At 40.4% G+C, this 17160-nt stretch overlaps 1 long non-coding RNA gene across 1 annotated transcript in view; it reads left to right on the top strand.

Annotated features, from left to right (window-relative positions):
* Positions 1 to 17160, top strand: part of LOC131419988 (uncharacterized) — a 65627-nt gene that overhangs the window by 27515 nt on the left and 20952 nt on the right. Inside the window, exon 2 of the long non-coding RNA XR_009223423.1 lies at positions 9820 to 10036. This is a non-coding gene — a long non-coding RNA (uncharacterized LOC131419988). The remainder of the gene's footprint in view (positions 1 to 9819; positions 10037 to 17160) is intronic.

Genomic DNA, 17160 nt, shown 5'->3' with positions numbered 1-17160 from the left:
AATGCCAGGAGTGAACCCTAATGTAAACTAAGGACTTTGAGTAATGATTATGTGTCGATATAGGTTCATCAGCTGTAACAAATGTACCAGTCTGGTGGGGGATGTTGATGATGAGGGAAGCTATACATGTGTGGGGGCAGGGGGTATATAGGAAATCTCCATAACTCTTCCTAATTTTTCTGTGACCCTCAAACTGCTCTAAAAAATAAAGTCTTAAAAAAATAAATAAAACCAGAAATTTACAAAAATAAAATCTATGATAATTTAATTTGTGGCCCAGAGAATGAAAAACTTGTCTGATTATGAAACAAAAGGATACTAGCTACAGATATTGCCTAGTCCTCTTAGGATCAAAGAAGAGGGTGATTATTAAGTTTTAGGTCTGAAAAATGGTGGATCATGAAGAAAGATTAATAGATATTTCATTCCACCTCTTCCAGAACAGGGTACAACCCAGACTGCTAATTACTGGAGGGCCAAATAAACAGATGGCAGTGAGTTCTAGAAGACTTCATTCATTCATTCATTCATTCATTCTACAAGTTTTTGTTGAATAAATGAAGGAACCCCATTTAGATGGCATAACCACATTCTGCAGACATGTAAAACAGACTTGAAGAAGACTTTTTTATGTGAGCACCTTTGCAGAAAGCCTATCCAGCCAATAGGAAAAACGAGGAAAGCTAGCAGCTGCTTAAATTTGGGCAGACGCTGATGATTTATTCTGATGCAACAAGCAATGCAATCTAAATGACGTATGGGAGGCAAAGAAAAAAAGAAGGAAAGAAAGTTTGGCAACTCTGCCTATCCGGAAGCCTCCTCTCAGTGTTAATGTGAGAAAAGGAAATGGTATTTTTATTTTCATTAAAATGCAACAAGCATCAAAGGCAGAAAATAGATCATCTCTCCTCATGGCTGGAAGCATACAGAAGCAGATGAACGGGTGCATTCTGCTGGGTGTTGCTGGGGGCTTCTCTAACATAGATCCATCACCCTGCATGTGAGCTCAGACTTGCAGGGAGGAGGAAAGGAGATTGAGAACTGGGTTCTTCACTGTCCAAGCAGGACAGGCGAGCACTGGGCTAGTTCTGGAAGACACTTCCTTCCTTCCATCCTTCCTTCATCCCACAAGTCTGTATTGAATGCCTTCAATGTACAGGGGCATTTATTAGCCCTGGGGATAAGAAGGTGAGCAAAATGTGGTAGGGCTCTCAGGTTGCTCACAATCTAATAGAAAAGACAAGATAAGCAAGCAAATAACTGCAACACAGTGTTGAAGTATCACATATAAGAGCTTTGAGGGCATGTTTAGGAAGGGCATTTACTTCTGACTCAGTGGGTTCAGGGGAGGCTGTGTCGGGGACGTGACATGTAGGTTGATACTCAAAGGATGGATAAGCCAGGTGACACCCCAGTAGTGTGGACAGGAGAGGGGGCAGGGAAGCAGAGAGGAGGCAGCAGATGATGGGATTGGAAGAGTTCACAGTGTGAGCAGAGGCCTGGAGGAGAAAGAGAACATAGCACATTAGGAACCAACGAATAATGCAGTATGGCTGATGCGTGTTCTGGTAGGAGGAGAAATGAGGCTGAAGAGATAAGAAAAAGAAGACCCTTGTAAATCACACTAAGGTGTTTGAATTGTATCAAAAAGTCTCAAGGCTCCACTCTGGACAGTTTTAGAACTTCTGCATAATGTGGATTCCACGGAGGAGAGGCCATGCGCCACACATGGCCCCTCTCAGATACTCAAGGCACTGAAGTGATTTGTTTACATTTCTGTTCCCCCCAAATCAATGATCAGTTTCTGAAGGGCAAACAACAGTTTTTGTAAATGTCTGTATTTCCCAATAGGAAATAACCTATTGGGAGTTGCTGTGTTGAAGCCAGAACACAGGCAAAAACACATAAGCAAAAGCCCTGGTCACTCCTAAACAAGACAACCACCAACCTTTCCAACATTCTGCTGTTCCCATGCCATTGGTGGATAATAATCATGGTAGATGAACACTGTGGTAATTGGCTCTTTGGACAAAAATGCTCATTTCAAGGCATTTCTCTGCCCTTTTAGTACATTAACAAAAATAATGATGCCAATTACCAAAGCAATGCCAGTACATCAATGCCAGGCTTTCTGTGACAGGGCAAACATTTTCTACCAAGTGGCCAAATTATGAATCAATCCCTTGCAAATTTTTTAAAAAGGTAACTATTTGGGCCAACTCACTGGCATAGTGGTTAAGTTCACGCACTCAGCTTTGGCAGCCCGGGGTTCGCAGGTTTGGATCCCTGGCGCGGACCCAGGCGCTGGTCATCAAGCCATGCTGTGGCAGGGTCCCATATAAAGTAGAGGAAGGTGGGCATGGGTGTTAGCCCAGGGCCAATCTTCCTTAGCAAAAAAGAGGAGGATTGGCAACAGATGTTAGCTCAGGGCTAGTCTTCCTGAAAAGGGGTAACTATTTGAGAACAACTGTGATTTAGTGATCTTTGAGTAATCATATAACGACCACGTAGGGCAAGGAAGTAGGATACATAGCAACAGCCTTAAGAGTGCAAGACGCTGTTTAGAGGAAGGATTGTTCATTCAGACATTTATGGGAACTCAGCTATGTACTAGGTGATGGAAATTCAAAGACAAATAAGACTTTGATGCTGCCCACCAGGCTCTCACAGGGTGGTATGGTGTGATGAGCAGTGGAGCATAGTCATTATAACACAGTAGAGTAAATGTTGTGATAAACACCTGCCAAAGGTACTGAGGAAGTGAAGGAGGGTAGTGAAGGGGCCTGAGCTCAGCCTGAGGGTGTGTAGTGGGTTGAATTGTGGCTCCCCCAAAGGTGTGACTACCTAGAACCTATAAATGAGACCTTATTTGGAAAAAGGATCTTCACAGATGTAATTAAGGATCTTGAAGTGAGATCACCCTGGATTAAAGTGGGTCTTAATCCAATGACAGTGTCCCTATAACAGACAGAAGAGGAGAAGACATAGACACAGGGGAGAAGGCCATATGAAGATGGAGGCAGAGATTAGAGTATTGTTGCCAAAAGCCAAGGAATGCCTACAGCTACCAGAAGCTGAAAGAGGGAAGGAAGGACTCTCCTCTGGAGCCTTCAGAGGCAGTGTGGCCCTACCAACACCTTGATTTCAGACTTCTGGTCTCCAAAACTGCGAGAGAATAACTTTCTGTTGTTATAAGCCACCCAGTTGGTGGTAACTTGTTAACAGTAGCCTAAGAAACTAATACAGGGTGGAAGCTGTGAGAAGTCAAGGAACACTTCTGGAAGAGATAATGCTTGAATGAAGTCTTGAAGACAGTGTTAGAGTGAGCCAGCTGAAATGATTCAGGTGTGGGAATAGGAGGAAGATGGAAAAGAGGTAGGAATGGAAGGGCAAGTGATACAGTGTTCAAGGAAGGGTCTGGAAAAATTGAAGAAGTGATCTTGAAAAAGTACTTGTATCTAATTATCTCCTGGTTGAGTTGATGTGGCCAAAGAGAAAAGGGTTATACTAGACATATGCTTCAAAAAAATTTCTGTGGACAAATAGGTTTGGAAAATGATGTATATATACTATTCGTATTTTAGAAACCCAGAGTTCACATAAGCATATTGACAGCTCAGTTCTGCATTGTCTTTCCCCTAGAGTTTCAAACTTCTTTGTGTGTATGTGTGTGAAATACCTACTAACAGCTCAAGGAAAACAGCGCTTCCAGAGCATGTTTGGGAAACACTAACAGTGTTTGGAGGATGTTAGGAAAGACCCTCCACTCCTTACTCATATGAAACTAAACTGTCAGGGCTCTTTTCCTTTTTCTTTTTTTGTAATCTTTTGTAATTATGTGATATTTTTGGTACATAATTGTAAATAATTCTGTAATTTTTTGTAATTACAAAAATTTTTTTTGGTATTTTTTTGTAGTTGTTAGAAGACTGATACTTTGCTTCTAGGAATTTACCCTTTAGGCTGAGGTTCATCACTGACACCTTAGAAAGTGTGAAGAGCTGATCCTTTCTGCAAAATGGGTTTAAATCAGGACTAGTTTGAGAGGCCATGAAATGTCCTGAGGAGAGCGAAAGGGTCAACCTCAATGTGGCAATATTGTGGACAGGAGGGGAGGATGGAGGTAGAGAAAATCCTGACAAGAGCAACAGCCAATTCTGGTGTGTCCAGGGTCTAGCCTGGCCCCCAAACTTCCCTGTATTCACTCAGCCGGAAGCTCACTTTTGACAAAGTACAGTTTATTTTTGTGGCTGTTTCTCCTCTGCCCTTTTATTCTTCTTGTCCCTGAATTTCCAATTTCTGGCCAAGCAGGCAGCCACTTAGGATATCTGAGAGAGTGATCTCCATGATCAAGTCCTAGGAGGGAGACACTTGCTGTGTCCTGGTCATTTGCCCTGGCTTTTCCTAGGATCCTGCATTTTTTCCTCAGGGTGGGCAGAGGAGGATGAATGACTTTCAAAGGATGGTATTTACAGATAAGTTCTGTGTGACCAAAGCAAATTGCCAGCATGCCTTAATTAAGCCAGAGATAATTGAAAAGAAGGTTTTATTTAAATAACAACAACAAAATCGCTGAAACCAATCAGTGCCTGAAACCTACATTTTAAGGTGGTATCTTAAATGGCAAATAAATGATGTCTCGCACCTCGGAGCCACTGATGAGCACTCCCAGATCAGGGTCCCCAACATAGTTCACATTAGGTCATTCAGAATCTTAACCAAAAGCAATTTACAGAAAGAATTTTCTTCTGTAACAAACATTCACAGCTATTACTATTTGTTCTGTTCTCTCTCTCTCTCTCTCAGCTTGGCTTTACCTTTGTGCTTGTTTGTTTTATATATTAGGCCTGATTTTAAAGTATCTGTAAATCTTTCCCTAAGCAAAGGACAGCTTGCTGATGTGTATGCAAATGATATGCTTGCCTGCCTTAAAAATTTAAGATTGACTTTGAATTGACCCTGTGCTTTATCCCTCAGTGGAGAAAAATGAAAGGATATTTATAATACCTGTGGACATTGTGTGTGATACCAGTGGGAGTTTTCTTCAACAGTAGATGAACAGCATAAACATGGGCAGAATAAAATGTGGCAGATATATGCAAAAGGCAGATTGAAACAGATTTACATAGTGGGGTATTACTTACTGTAGCGTTCTGTGTTTTCTCCCTCTCAGATACCTAAAATGCTGAAATTTTCTTTGTAAATAAGGAATATAAAACTGAAAAAAGCACGCATATGATAATATGCCCATTGAGCTCCCAATAGTTTATAGTACAAAATCATTTTCTTCTTTATAAATATATCATAATTTTGACCTTTTTCCCACCTGGGGGCAAGCCACAAAAATCTCGTTCATGTTAGATGTTCATATGCTTCAAAATACATACCCTACTGCACATCGGTTTTCACCATTAGCAGAGACTCTCTTTGTGTTATTTTCTGAACTTCTTTTTTCACATTGCCTTAAAAATTAAAATAGACAGAGCAGAACATTGACCTGGGATGAAATATGGATTTTTTACGCTTCTCTCAAACTGAAATTTTATTAAAGTTTTTGAAAATAAGATCACTTCACTTAAAAATGCCAGAGAAACCCAAAAGATAAAATTGCATGAGATTAACATACCTATTCTTATCCTGCAACAAACATATTTCATTCCAAACCTCAGCGATTTCTTGGACCACACTGTCTCAGAGCCACATTTTTTAGGGTTTAGCTTTTATTTTCACAGTAGCACGTTAACTGTCCTGTACTCTCAAATGAGAATGTTGAAATTCTCCAAGTCACTGCTAAGTGGCTGGAGCCAAGGTCTTCATAGCCTAAGGATTGTGAATCAGATCTTCTCCCTAAAAGTTTTGCATTTATTAGCTTACAGTGGAGCAACCAGAGTGCTGGAACTGAGCATTCCAATAGGACCCTCACATGATGGGGAAAGGGATGAAAAATGATGTGTTCCGTTCTTTGCCCTTTGTCTCCCTCTATGAGACCCCTCTACCCATCCCCTCTCATGTCCAAGGCTCTTTTCTATTCCCTCTATTTATCAAGAAACTATTTGATATCAGTCTCATTCACTGAGTGCCTAGCTGATAGTAGGCTCTCAATAAATATTTGTTATTGAATGAATAAATGATTGAATGAATCATTTACATTTCAGTTTGGGTAAACTAATTAGAAAGAAAGATTAAAGAAGATGAAATAGGTCATACAGTATGAACAAATCTGGCAATAAAAGAAAATAAATGATGTGTGGGTCTTCCAACCCCAGTCTTTTCTTCATAGGGCAAGCAGGGAGAAATGTGGCTAAGAGGAGCTGACACCTGCTTCAGGAGCAGAAGAATACTGAGAAGTGACAGGAGAGGGATAGAACCTTCTGGGAGAAATCAAATTATTCCAGTACTTTCCCACCTGTTCTGGCCTGATGTCATTATTGAGGGCAAAAGACTATTCAGAAAGGAAATTTCTACGGCATGATGATGTGTTCTTTAGCAGGAAGGAAAGCAGTCAAGGTACCTAGTGGAAATTAAAATGGTACGTTTGTAGTGTGCACAGGAGTAGAATACAGGCCCCGAAAGTTTGTGGGAGAGAGAGAGTCTGGGATTGGCAAGCCTGTTGCATTTCCTGCCAGCTCTGCAGTGCAGGTAATGAAGCATGGAGCTACCTGTCCTTGAGGTGGGAGCTCAGTCTCCTGGATCCTGGGTGAGCTAATTTGGACCCAGAGTTGCCCTTTCTCTCTGTTTTTAACTTCCTGGTGGTAATTTCTGTGGTGGGTGGGAGAGAACAGAGAATCATCAAGGGGAACCAGGCCACCCCTGTGTGGGAAAGAAGAACTGAGGATTCCTCCATGACTGCTGTGCTGAGTCAGGGAATGAAATTCCTTTGTACTTCCTTTTGGAGGAATGATCAAAATACACTCTGTCTTGTGGGTCACCATTTCTTTATTGGGACAAGCGAAAGTTAAACATGTTGCCTTTCCTGGAGGAATTTGAATTTTATGACATTTCTTTCATTAGGAAGTGAGATACTTTGATCCTTGTTAATGGGATTTCTGGCATCATTATTCAGGTGCAGGAAAATTAAGGGGTTTTATCAAAGCCTTCTTAGCCCTCTCCAAACAAAATCAGGAGAGCAACTTCGTAGTCTGCCTGTGCTTGGAGTGGCTGCTGGGAACAGAAGTGCCAAGTTCAACCTAAAAGGGGTCTAGAGTCCCCTCAGTGTGATTCTGTATCTCTTAACCTCCAAGAAAGAGAAAAACAGCAGCCCCTGACATCCAGGAACGGGTCTGATGCTCACAGCCAGGCCTCAGTGTTGTTAGAAGCTGGCCTGGTGCTCACAGCTGGACTGTGTTGTTCTCCTATTGGACATAATCTCACTGAACACCAACATCATGCAAGATCACTCTCAGCCCGTGATAAAAGGAGAAAACTCAAGACCACTTCATAATTTTGTCAAGCACAGAGAAAAATAAAGTCACTGTGCCACCCACAAAATACCAGATTTCCCCCTCTCTTGACTAATATGAGGGACTGCTACGTGTTTCCCAATTACAGCTTTATCCTCACTCTAGTCTGCCCTCCCTATAGATGAGATTTATTGAGATAGCCAATCGTAGAATTGATGCGTCTTTCAGACAGGCTTCAGTACAGAGAGAGCTCCTGCTTCCTTTGTCCCTCCCTCAAATTACCAGAAGTCCTTTCTACCACTCTTTTATTGAGACACCCACAATTCCTCGTGGTGTGTGTTCTCCCTTGCTAATAAACCCCCACCTTGTTCAACCACAGGTGTGTTCCTGGTGGCCTTTGGCTAGAGTGAACTGACACCTCCCTGGTCCTGAAGTGTGATAATCCTGCTTTCTGTTGTATACTTCAGGATTTGGGGCAGTGCTCTTCACACAGCTGATGCTCAATACATTAATCAGATAGAAGACTGATATAAGTTCTATATAAATATAAATATAAATATAAAAGTTAGGACTCTGATTTGCAAATGAAAGAAAACTCAACCCAAAAACTCATTAAGAAAAAAAAAAGGTGGAGGGAGTCATTATCTCATTTAATGGAAAATTCCAGGGATACATCTGGCTTCAAGAAAGTTTGTATTAAGGAAGGACATCCTGCCATTTGTGACAACACGGGTGGACCTTGAGGACATTATGCTATGGGAGATGAGTCAGAGAAAGACAAATACTGTATGATATCAATTATGTGTGGAATCTAAAAAAGCCAAACTCGTAAAAGCAGAGAGTAAAATGGTGGTTACCAGGAGATGGGAGGGAAGATAGGACAGATGATGTTTACGGGTACAAACTTGCAACGAGTAGTAAATAAGTCCAAGAGATCTAATGCACAGTATAGTGAATATAGACAACAATACTGTATTATAATCAACAAACTTGCTAAGAGACTAGACCTTAATTATTCCCACCACTAAAAAGAACTGATACTCATGTGACATGATAAAGGTACTAATTATCACTACAATGGCAATCATATTGCAATATATAAATGTACCAGATCAACATGTTGTACATCTTAAATTTTCACAATGTTATATGTCAAATATATTTCAATTAAAAAAACAGTCTGTAATGAGGATTGAAGCAACATAATCAAAAATTGCTTCTCTCCATCACTTATTCTTTTTTCTACTGTTTTGAAAGAGTTCATTTTTTGGTTGGTTCTCATAAAAGCCTATCACAATGGATCAGGAAAGCGCATTTGTTTAGCTGGCCGAGCCTAGGTCATATGGTCCACCCCTGTATCTAGGAATGAGTCCCACCCAGGACCAATGGAGCAAGAGCTGGGGAGAGGGGAACTGCCAGGCTGAAGTTCATTGCACCTTATGAATCTTGTTGGAGGGGATTTGAGAGGCAGCAACTGAACGCTGGGTAAAGAGGGTTTGTGGGAGCACAGGTTTAGGAGCTGCATAGGTTAAAGGAATATTCTAGTCATGCCCGCGCTTTGTATAGCACTGCTGGAAAATAGAATTTTAGAGCTCGATGGATGTTGATGGAGGAAATATAAAAAAAAGTTCAGGAGATATGTGGAATCCAAGGGCGAGATGTTAATGATTAAAGTATAACTATGTGGAGCCAGTGTTTTCTATTGAGAAGTGCATACATGCACAATAAAACAGGCTCTGGCAGCAAGATGAAGTGACCTAGCTTTCCTCTGCCTGGACTGCTCTCCCTGCTACTCTTCACCACTCTCCTAGTCATCCTCGGGTCCCAGCTGAAGAACGTGTCTTCTGGGCAAGTCTTTCCCAATCCTTTAAACTAGGTCAGATTCCCTCTGCTATAAATTTCATAGCATCGTTTCCCTTTCTTGCATAGCATTTATCACAGTTTTAATCTTTATTTATGTAATTGCTTGCTTAGTATTTGTCTTCTCTATTAGACTGCAAGCTCCGTGAGGGTAAAGTTTTCCCACCTAGTGGCACTTAAAAGATATGCCTTGGATATTGATTGATACATAAATTTATAAGAATAACTCCCCACTGGGGTGCTTTTAAACACTACTATAGCGCTGGCCAGGTGGTGCAAGCGGTTAAGTGCGCGCACTCCGCTGCGGCGGTCCGGGGTTCACCGGTTCGGATCCCGGGTGCGCACCGGCGCACCGCTTGTTAGGCCATGCAGTGGCAGACGTCCCATATAAAGTGGAGGAAGATGGGCATGGATGTTAGCCCAGGGCCAGTCTTCCTCAGCAAAAAGAGGAGGATTGGCAGATATTAGTTCAGGGCCGATCTTCCCCACAAAAAAAAAAGAAAAAAAACAAACACTAATATACTCTTCTAATAAAGATTGCGTTGTCTTCTTCTTAAAGGTAATAAAGGGCAGACAGATATTCAGCCACATCAAAGGAGAGATGTGAAGCCTACATCATGACCCAGGAACAGAACGATGCCATCCAGCCTTATACTCCTGAGAATGGTTATTGAATGATTGTTTGGAATTTCTGTTCTTGGCAACACTATGATGCCTCGGCAGATTTGAGTGCAAAGTTTGCAAGTTCCATTTCAATCCAGTTGAGCAAGAACCGAGTGAGTATCATTGACCCAGTAACATACACCAATGGCTTCCCACACATACTAAAGGCTTTTTGGATTTGTTTATAATCTCTGTTCCTAGTGACATGGTTCTTTGTTACAAGTAAATTAAGACATTCATCTACGACAGTGATTTTCAAACCATCACTGGGAAAGTATCAGTTTTTTAATTTCCAAACTGTCAAGGAATACCTTTTAAAGAACAATAAAAATAAATTACTGGGGCTGGCCCGGTGGCGCAAGCGGTTAAGTGCGCGCTTGCTGCAGCGGCCCGGGGTTCACCGGTTCAGATCCCGGGCGCACACTGTCGCACTGCTTGGCAAGCCATGCTGTGGCCGCATCCCATATAAAGTGGAGGAAGATGGGCATGGATGTTAGCCCAGGGCCAGTCTTCCTCAGCAAAAAGAGGAGGATTGGCAGCTGTTAGCTCGGGGCCCATCTTCCTCACCAAAAATAATAAATAAATAAATAAATAAATAATAAAAATAAATTACTAGAGAGCCGGCCAGGTGGCGTAGCGGTTAAGTTTGTGTGCTCGGCTTCCGGTGGCTCAGGATTGACAGGTTCAGATCTCGGGTACAGACTGACGCACCGCTTGTCAGGCCACGCTGTGGCGGCGTCCCATATAAAGTAGAGGAAAATGAGCCTGGATGTTAGCCCAGGGCCAGTCTTCCTCAGCAAGAAAAAAGAGGATGATTGGCATCAGATGTGTGTGTGTGTGTTCCTCTCACACACACGCAGAAATAAATAAATAAATTACTAATAAACAGAAATAAACAAAAATATACAAAATACAAGCCTAAGGTTTTTAGGGGAAACAAACGTAAAGTTTGTCAAGTTGCTAAGAAAAGGTTTTAAATACTCTGAATTGTGTACTTTTCTTGTTTTTCATAGCAACCTTATTTGGTCTACAACTGACATCTTACTATTTGCAGTGGCAGAAAAGTCTCAAGGACCAGTTCAATTCACACATATGTGTGTGAGACTGCCAGCCAGTTGTTGTCTCTCTTTCTTACCAAATGAGTCTGTAGAGGTAGAAAAGTCAATGTCAGCAGATAAGCTTTCTGTTCACACAGCGCAATTTGAGAAGGAACAGGATTGTTATAATTCAGGGTTCAACATGACTCTTTCTTAAAATTTTTCTATCAAATATTAAATATTCAAAAATTCAATGGAAAACACAGAAGAGGCCTAAAAAGGAGTGTGAAATGAGTGATGCATTTTATGTTTGATCAATGTTTTCAAACTCCATATCCACTTAAAAAAATAAAAGACATATTTCTTTTAAGTCTGGAGCTTCCATTTGCATTACCCTAGAGTTTAAGTAAAAAGAAACGGGTTGACTAAAGCACTATAACATATTGCCCTCTTACCACACATATCAGATCATAAGGATGGTAGACGTGATGGTGTTAAAATGATTTTGTAACCAGTGTGACAAGACACTTCACTTTACATCATTGGGTTTTATAGACAAATATACCACTGTGATGAAATCAGATGTCCTTTGACAATATGTAGGAGAAGGAAGGATCTGTGGGAGAACTACATTATCATAATTGTGAGATTAAAAAAACACACACACAAACAACGTCCAAGTTATCCAGCACTGGGAGACTGTAAAACTTGATTATTGCAAAGGTGGATTGGCATATTAATTAAAAATAAGACTGAAATTTGAAGCATATTTAAGATTTCATGGCAAATTTCATCATTCTAAATATAGTTTCAGATAATTATGACACATTTGGTGCTAAGCTATTTTAGAATTCAAAACACTTCCCTCTTGGAATGGTTGCAGCAAATCAGGATGTTTGATCAAGGCTGCAGAGAAAAGAGAGTGGATTAATATTCCAGGTCTCATATTCTGCTTTTAGCTTTTATTTTTTGTGCAGGTTAAATTGGTAGAGTTATGCAAGGTGATGGCATTTTGAGTGCAAATGAGATTTGACATTTTGAGTGTAAATAAGAATGGTTTGTCTTCTTGTAGTATAAGTCACTCTTCTCAGCAGTTAAAATAAAGTGAAAACTACAGAAATGTGGGGTTATTCATTTTCTTGCATACACACCAAGGAATTTTATATTCAGTTATGGCTATGAACATTATTTTACCCTTTTCCAATTTATTGCCTCATTACAGGGATTGATAATGATATTTCTTCAGAATGACTATTATAGACATACTTTTTTCAACTATGGCTGGGAGCTGAAAATATAACTTTTGTCTTTCCTTTAGGGGGCAACTTTACAATTTTTTAAACTTTTTTTCTACTAATAGTTTTATTGGAGTGCAGAACAAAGCACATGTAATGCAACTAAATTTTCCCCCAATCTTAAAATAAGAGAGAAATGGTGAGGGGAGAAGGCAGGAGCAACCTGAGGAAGGAAGGGTCAGACGTTCTGAGCTGGAAGGAATGCTTAAATAATGCCATCGAGACCTTCTGACTCCTTTCACAGGTAAGGAAAATGAAGGACAGAGAAGGTAATTTAACTAAGCTTACCAGGTTAGCTAGTCACAGAGCTGGCCCTACAGTATGGACCAAAATGGATGAGTCGGTATGTCATTTCATCATCCTGAGCTTCATTTTCTTCGTTTGTAAAATTAGATAAGAGAATCTCCGAAGCCCCTTTCAACACTAATATTTCAAGAATTGAGTTGTCAAATATGAAAGTTTAAGTGGTGGCTCTGCCTCTTTACTGCCTGCATGATTAAGGGGAAATTGCTAAACCTCAGTTTTCTCAGCTGTAAGATAGGGGTTAAATCATTAATTCAGCACACATTTATTGAGTTTCACCCTTATGTCAGGTAATGAGGACACTGGAGTAGACAAGCAAAAATGGTCCCTGCTCTCCTGGAGTTTATATTCATCCATTAATTCACTCATTTATTCAAAAAGTATTATTGAGTGCCTACCATTTGTCAGGCAATGTGGTAGGTGCTGGGGATACTTGAGAAAATATTCCTAGAGTGGAGGCAAGTGACCAAAAAGCCCCAGCAAACAACAGCAAGGATTATGAGTGAAATAAACATAAAAATGAGGGAATAATAAAGTAGGAGCTATGTCCTTTATAAGGAGCTCAGGGAAGACTTCCTCATAAAAGTGACATTTAAGCTGAATCTTAAAGGACAAAAAGAAACTAACTGTGGAATTTAAGAGAAGAACCTAAGTGCATCTGAGTAACAGAAAGAAAGTCAACGTAGCTGGTAGTAGTAGGATGAGATGACCTTTTGAGAAATAGTCAAAGGCCAGACAGGCAAGAGCCTTAAGAGTTTGGTTATTCCAAGTTCAATTAAAAGCTACTGAAGACTTCTTGGTAGGAATGGTGGGATATGAACAGTAACGTGACCTGGTTTATGTTTAGAACATCTCTTAGGCTATTTGGTGGAGCATTTTCACCACCGTGGATTGAGGGGCAGGAGTGAAAGAGGGAAGATCTGTCAATAGCATATTGCAGTAATTCAGCCAAAAGATCATGGTCCATGGCCTACGTAGAGGCAGGGGAAATGAGGAAACATTTTTAAGATAGAACAATCAGAATTTGCTAATGAGTTGGATGTGGGAATTTAAGAAAATGGCAAAATTAGGAATGCCCCCTAGTGTTGGGGACATATGTTTATGGAGGGGAATCAGGAGTTCCATTTTGGACGTGCTATGTTGATTGAGATGTTGGTAAAGTGACAAAGTGGAGCTGTCAGGTCATCAGTAAGATATGTGAGTCTGAAGCTCAGGAAAGAGGGCTGGGCTGGAGAAAAGTACATATGGGCATCATCAGAAAAGGCCACCAGAATAGATGAGATCACTGGAGAGAGGAGAAACAATAAGATGGTTTGGTTCTGACTCCTAAGGAACTACATTATTTGGAAGTCATAAGAGCAGGTCCCGTAGGAAAAACAGTCAAAGAGGGAAGAAGGAATAAAGACATGATATTAGAAGCTACCGAAGAACAGTTTAAGAATGAGGGGGGTCAGCAGTGTTGAAAGTTGCCGAAGGGTAATGGAGATGAGAGAAGAACAACCACTGGAATAGGCAACATAGTTTGCTGGTCATTTTAACCAAGAGTAGATTGAAATATTGGAGGAGAAAGACATTCTGTAATGGATTGAGTTAGGCAATGGGAGATGAGGAGATGGAGATAACACTTCTGAAAAATTGGGCTAAGAAGGGAGCAAAAAATAGGCAGTAACTTGAGACAGATGAGGGCTCAAGGAGGGTTCGTTTTCCTTTTTAGAGATGGAAGGTATTATACAATGTTGGTATGCTGATGGTAAATAGCCGGGGGCCTGGGCGGGTGTTGAAAGTGATGTTATAGAACATAGAGGAAGGAACTGAGAGAAAGTCCTTGAGAAGGTGAGAAAGGTTGGAGTCTGGAGCACAAACAGTAGCTTAGCACGGTGTGTAGCACATAGTAACTGGCCAGTAAATGTAGGTGGTGTTGATGGCAATGGCTCTAAAGAGCTCTTCCTCATCTCTGTATTGGCCTAGCCAGGGAAGAGGCTGCAGTTGGAGAGAAGAATCCTGGGAGTGTGGAACAGACATGGAGTCATCAATTTTTTTAGGTCTAGTTATCAGTGTCTTCCTGAATTAAAACTGCAAATTTAAACATTTATTTTAAACATTTATTTACAGGGGAAAACATTCTTGACAATAGAGACTTAATCACAGAGCAAGCCTGGACAGGGCAAAGAGTTTTGTAGGGACATTAGAAAAGAGCTCTCCTCCCCTGCCTCCCCACCACACTCTGCCACCCAAAACCATCTCCTCTCTTGAGTGCAAAGTGGTACAACCCCATGGAGAAAAATCTGGCAATACCTAATACAACTTCATATGCATTTGCCCTTTTACAGAGCACTTTCTCCTCTGGGAATTTTACCCAGAAAATGCACTCCACAAACATGAAAAACAAAAACACGTGCAGAAGATTCAGCACTGTGGCATTTGTATAAACAAAATATTGGAAACAATATAAATATCCATTCCTAAGAGACTAATTGAATAAACTACAGTACATTCACACAATGTAGTACTATGAAATTGTGAAAAAGAATGAGGAAGATCTCTGTGAACTGATAAAGAGTGCTTTCCAGGATATATTGATAAGTGATATAGAAATATAAATTACACATATATATATGGGGTTTTTTTGTAAGAAGTTACACAAGAAGTATAAACCAGAAACAAATGAAAATGATTGTGAGAGGTGGATGAGCATAGAGAGATGGAATTGGGATAAAAGTGAGATCTCTTTGGGAATAACTTTTTATTTAGTTTTTTAATTATGTAAATGTTTAAAATTTTCTAAATAGATAGATTGATAGAAATGTTGGGCATGGGGTGGTATGTTTGTTAGAGTGTGATACAATTCCAATTTTTGTCAATTCTGATTGTGGATTCTTTTTCTTATAAATCCTTTCCTTTTCATTCCTGTAGCCAGTGCCCCAGCTCTGTCCCTAACTTTCTCAATTTAAAAATACTGGGTCAGTATTGTCCTGACCCAATGAACAGTTTGGTTATGTCCAAATTGCAGGTTGTCATTTATTGCCATATTTTACTATACATTAGTAGCGTCATTGTCTTAAAACACACTAAGTAGCTCTCAACACTTTCTGTTAAGTGACACTTGGCCTTGTGGGCCCAAAGCCAAGCAATGACATGGTCCTCTGCCTCCGGTTTTCAGAGCAGCCCGTAAGAGTGACCCTTGGAAAGATTTCCAGCTATTAGAGGGACATGTAGTCCTCTTAATCTGGAAGACCAAACCGTCTTCTTTTCCTGAGCACTGGAAACATTGGTCAATGTGACAGCCTCCTTGCTCATCCCAGAAGTAATTGTATCAACTTGACATTGTGGCCTGGGGGATGGGGCTATGAGAGAGTAATAGGATATAAACTCCAATTCTTTTCAGCTGCTGGCTAGGATTAGCGAATAGAGATAAATCGAACCCCTTTGCTATTTTTATAAATCACAGCTTTGATTTAGATTTAGATTTGAAACATCTGAAATTTCTCCAGAAATGACATATAAAAACTACTAGTGGAAAGATACAGAAAACCTACCTTTGGTTAAGGAATCTGGCTAACTTCCTCTCCCAGACAGCATTTGGGGAAGGGATCTCCATAAGGTTTTATTGTTACTGATCACTCTGTACTCCTTCTTGGGCATTTGTCAACAAATTGCTCCAATAAAAGTACTTGCAATAAATCCCATGTGTCCTGTGGATTCATCGCTTTGTGGGCACAATCCTTCCTGGAGATATTGCAGTTGGTGGTTCAATGACTTTGTAATTTAAACTGTAACCGGTAGAAGGAAGGAAATAGCCAGCCTCATCTTCTCAAAGTAATGACTTAGAGCTACTGTTCTGAAGATGTGAGGGCTTCATGGCTCTGTTGTTTCTATCTTGTTTCTGTGTTCATTACAGTGTGCTGAACCTGGGGAGGGCATAGTTATGTCTGAGAACTATCTCAAATCAAGAACTGTTGAAACAAATGTGTTTATTTATGTTGGAGGAGAAAAGACTTAGGGGACACATGCTAAAAGTATTCAGATATTGGAAGGGAATATCATTAAGAGGAAACAGACTGATCATGTTTCCAGAAAGCTAAACTGTAAGCATTGGTGGGAAGTTACAAGGGGGCAGGTTTGAATTTAACAGAAAAATTAATTTTCTAATGCTATCCAACAATGGAACAGATTGCCCAACACTAAAATATATCCAAGCAGAGAATAGATAACTCTCTGTCAAGTTTATAATTTATTCATCTCCAATATCTCTTGTCAACTTTAAGGGCCAACTCATTAATTCATTCCACATTCATTCATTCAAGTATTAATTATTATTGAGGAATTGTTATGTACCAGGTTACTGCCTAGATATTGTAGAAACAATGATGAATGACAGCAGATATGGCACCTAACATCATAGTCTCGTAGGGTGAGAGACAATGACCAAATAATCACACCATGAGAGTGTGATATTAAACTGGGATGAGTGTCATGAAGGGAAGGAATGTGGTCCTATGAGAGCATATGACAAAGGAAACTTCCTAAACTTGGTGGGAGTGGGGGGAGGGGGGCTTGTGAACAAAGGCTTTCCTGCTGATGTGATGCTTGAGTAGAAAGTTG

Source organism: Diceros bicornis, chromosome 22, assembly GCF_020826845.1.
Source record: "Diceros bicornis minor isolate mBicDic1 chromosome 22, mDicBic1.mat.cur, whole genome shotgun sequence".
Taxonomy (NCBI): domain Eukaryota; kingdom Metazoa; phylum Chordata; class Mammalia; order Perissodactyla; family Rhinocerotidae; genus Diceros; species Diceros bicornis.
This window is presented reverse-complemented; position numbering and strand designations above follow the sequence as displayed.